Raw genomic sequence first — 4,744 nt, forward strand, 5'->3', positions numbered from 1 at the left:
AGTTCAAAATGGCCCTATTGACTCAGATATGTCCACCATCACCCCAACTGCTGGTTTCTTCTCTTGCTTCACTCAAGACTACATTTTCTCTGGTGCAGGAAACTGTTCAAAATGCAGACCAGATGGAGCCAAAGGCAAGGGAGTGAGATAGGGCTAGGTGAAAGTATTCTGGTAAACAGAATGACTCCTAGACCTCAGTCTCAGTGCATCTGTTGGCTGGCTGTAGCCAGACTTACAGCCATGCTACTACTGCCAGTAAGATTAGATTATAAGACCCAAACTTGCTTAGATGCGCTCCATCTGATCCTCACCTCCTTATGTTCCTGTCCCTCATTCATGACTAAATCACAGTGAACACACTCACTGAGTCACTACCATCAGGTTTTATTCCAGCCGTAACCCATGTATATTGATTTCCAATCTGGTAATGGCCACAGTTTAGTTCAGAACCCCATCCCACTCTCTTATTATTATCCAAAAATTGTTTCTGTAAGCACCAAGACTCACTATAGAAAATTATTCTTATGTACAGTTTATTTTACTAGAACATTCCATGGGATTAAAGAAAGCTATTGGTGAGATTACTGAGTAACCAGGAAGTGTATTACTCAAGAACAGCCAGGGGAGAAAAAATGCAGAATGCAAAAGATCTAACTTTCCATGTCCTCATCAGATGGTTATTTGTGCCAAACCTCCTATTAATTATATTATAAATGAATGTATTATTTGCTATATAGTTAAGCTTTAGAAATTTGCCAAATTTTCATTAGACTATATACAATTTTAATTTGGATTAGGGGATCCCCTTATTTTATTTTTATCTTTAGTGGCATGTAATATTTTATTATAGTTGTTCTATGTAAAATATATATAAAAGAAAATTTTCCGTAAAGATAATAAAAGGAGTTGTATAGAAGAAGTATTTAAGATAAGTTATTTTAGTTGGAGTCTTTTTTGACAAGTACAACACATATGTGACTTGGAAATTTAGAAAGCTTAAACTTTCCTTTTTTCTCTACATTAATAATTTAGTATTTAACATTCTGATAGGGACAAACACTGTATCCATGGAGTGCTTAAGGAACTTCAAATAAACTATGTTAAATCACAGAGGGGATCTTTAAAGCTTGTTAGAATTTGATTAGTGCTGATTATATCTTGCCTGCTCTTCCTTTTCAATTTCATTCTACTTCCCCTCTACTACTCTCATCAGATACACTTGTGACTCAGTCCGGTGGTGTAGGACTACATGAGTAACAAACAATAGTAATCAACAGGAGCTTTATTATTGTTCAAGAATGAGCTGCCTGCTGAGGTTTAACCAATTAACCTTTCCTCTAATAATCAAGATGAATATAGTTTTCCTTTCTTTGTATAAGATTTGAATTGTATTTACCCTTTCCCACACGTTCACATTACTTTCACTTACAAAGAACTAAGGTAACTTCCTAAATGTCACTTACAAAAGTTCCCAGACTTGCCTAATATTCTTGTAAGCTTCTATAACACCCATAAAATATCAAAATGTTATATACATATAATAGCTTTGGGACATAGAACAATAATGTTTAAAACATTTGATATTCATTTCCCTCACTTGTACACATAAATCAGGCTGTGACATAGTTACATATATATATGGTTATATATACATCAGATATTCTTTTAAATACTTTAGGAATATTAATTAATATTATTATTATTTGTTTATGGTAAAGAAATTTTAACAAAATGATGATGGAATTGCATCACACACCCTAGAACATTAATATTAATACTATTTTCATTTCTGACTACTCAATAATAAAAGATAAAATAGAATATATTTAAATCAGGTTATTTACCTTTCATTTATAAATTTTTGTTCATTATTATTTAAAATTGCCTAATATAAACAGTTTCATCAGGTTCACACAACTGGTTATGGATGTTATAAAATCAATCAAGTGAACTAATGTCCTCATATTCATGTCAAGTGTAAGCTTCTAAGGACTACTTGCTTTTATTTATATACTTTGTACTTATTATTAGTAAAATGTTTAATACATACTCAATGCTAAATTAGTTTCAGATCATGATTGCAGGAAACCAGTATTTATATGTACAAGAATATAACCCAGGAAAGAGTAAATGGTACTTTAATTCTTAAGAAATAATTAATTTGTTTGCCTTGCATGAACTAACCTAGGACAACGGTCTGTGGTTCCATTCCCTGGTGTCCCATATGGTCCCCAAGCCAGGAGTGATTTCTGACTGCAGAAGTAACCCCTGAGAGTCATTGGGTGTGGCCCAAAAACAAACACAAAAAAAATTTAAAAAATCAAAATAATAGTCCTTTTTTAGTAATTTACCTAAATATGAACTATAAGGTTAAACTTCTAAAATTATATATAGTGAATGAAGATAAGTTTTAATGGCAGTAACAGACAAAAGTAATTATTGGTATTTTTATATTGTACTTTAATAAATATCTAGCACCATGTTTTTCAATGTGGCCAATGATATGGTTTCATGCTTACAGAATTCCATCACCACACCCTCTATTATGCTAAGATAACCCTGTAGACAATTTTTCAGATTACATTTCTTTGATCATCTGTTAATCCCATACTATTTTAAATTCCCAAGTAGAGTACATTATATTAGTAATGTGAACAATCAAGAGACTCAGAACACTTTTGCAATATATTGAAGGAATTAGAAAAAACTAAAATTACAGATACTCTTGCTTAAAGACCAAGTTCTGTTTCAAAAACTTGATTATTAAGCAAACTGGTTAAGTGAGGAACTGCATGTACTATCTACAATAGTACGGTATATACATAGTACTTGACAATACAGTATTCTGAATAAGTAAAATAACAAGAAAGATCAAACTGAAAACTTCTACTTGTTTTAATTTGCATAGGTTGTGTAATTTACACACAGTACTGCAATGTATTACAGAACATAAAGTTAGTAAAGTACATTAAAGCACCAAAAACCACAGTACTGTACTATAAAGTGTACAAGATGGAAAAAAGATATTTAAAATAAAATAACGGTGGAGATGGTAGTAAGTACGAGCAGTCACTAAACAGGTAAGTCATTAAGCAAGAAGTATCTATATATCAAAATCATCAAATATTTGTGATAGGAATTAAATGCCATTAAAATATTAACAATTTATAAAATGGGTATCCAGTTGGCCTTTAATTTTAATTATCCTAATGATAGCCTTTATATAATTTTAATGATTTGGGGTAGTCAATTATGTAGTAACTAGAATTAAAATGACTTGAAAAATAACCCTTTTATTATTTTGCTTTACTTAATCTCACTGATATATCAACAAATTCAGTAGTATCCAATTTCAAGTAACTGACCTTTTCTCTGTCTTCTTCTTTCCTTTCTTTTCTCTTTCTTCTTTCTTTTTCTCTTTCTTTCTTTTCTTTCTTTCTTTCTTTCTTTCTTTCTTTCTTTTTCTTCTTTCTTTCTTTTTCTTTTCTTCTTTCTTTCTCTTCTTTCTTTCTTTCTCTTCTTTCTTTCTCTTCTTTCTTTCTTCTTTCTTTCTTTCTTTCTTTCTTTCTTTCTTTCTTTCTTTCTTTCTTTCTTCTTCTTTCTTTCTTTCTTTTTTCTTTCTTTCTTCTTTCTTTCTTTCTTTCTTTCTTTCTTTCTTTTTTCTTTCTTTTCTTTCTTTCTTTCTTTCTTTCTTTCTTTCTTTCTCCTTCCTTCCTTCCTTCCTTCCTTCCTTCCTTCCTTTCCTTCTCTTCCTTCCTTCTTTCTTTCTTTCTTTCTTTCTTCTTTCTTTCTTTCTTTCTTTCTTTCTTTCTTTCTTTTCTTTCTTTCTTTCTTTCTTTCTTTCTTTCTCTCTCTCTCTCTTTCTTCCTTCCTTCTTCCTTCTTCCTTCCTTTCCTCCTTCCTTCCTTCCTTCCTTCCTTCCTTCCTTCCTTCCTTCCTTCCTTCCTTCCTTCCTTCTTCCTTCCTTCCTTCCTTCCTTCCTTTTGCTTTTTGGGTCACACCCAATGATGCTCAGGGGTTACTTCTGGCTATGCACTCAGAAATCACTCCTAGGTGGGGGGACCATATTGGAGGCCAGGGGTTCAAACATAGTTCGTCCTGGGTTAATTTTGAAAGGCAAATGCCCTACAGCTTGTGCCACCACTCTGGTCCCTTCTTTATGACTTTTGATATTGGTGCACTGTATTTCCTTCAATGAATGCTTATATCCATTAAAATTCTCACTGATCTTCTGGTGGTGATATCAAGAGATGTTGAACAGTGCTCGCTTCAGCAGCACATATACTAAAATTGGAATGATACAGAGATTAGTATGTCCCCTGCGCAAGGATGCGCAAATTCGTGAAGTGTTCCATATTAAAATAAAAGAGAGAGATGTTAAACATACATCTGGATTATGAATTAATGTAATGTTAAAATTTGACTTAAAGGTGAAGGCTATTTAGCCAACTGCTTTATTTTGTCTGAACTTTCAAAGCCCATAAATTAAACTATTCTATAAATATAAGTTTTAAGTGTTCAACTATAGCTTATCAATTATTTAAAAATTCTCAGTTTATTCACATTGATACCTATTTATTCTAGCACCCATTTTTTCAATGTTATAGAATACTTAATGATAAAATGAATATTATTTATAGTAAAAATTAATTTTCAATTTTCTAGCTACTTACATTGATTTTTCTTTTAATTGAATATAGGACAGCATAAAATTATTTTGAAGTTACATAGGTGTAATTTAAAT

At 31.7% G+C, this 4,744-nt stretch overlaps 1 pseudogene; it reads left to right on the forward strand.

Annotated features, from left to right (window-relative positions):
- The first annotated feature begins 4,260 nt into the window (after nucleotides 1–4,260).
- On the forward strand, nucleotides 4,261–4,361 carry LOC126033174 (uncharacterized; annotated as a pseudogene).
- Nucleotides 4,362–4,744: the final 383 nt, after the last annotated feature.

Source organism: Suncus etruscus, chromosome 16 (assembly GCF_024139225.1).
Source record: "Suncus etruscus isolate mSunEtr1 chromosome 16, mSunEtr1.pri.cur, whole genome shotgun sequence".
NCBI lineage: Eukaryota > Metazoa > Chordata > Mammalia > Eulipotyphla > Soricidae > Suncus > Suncus etruscus.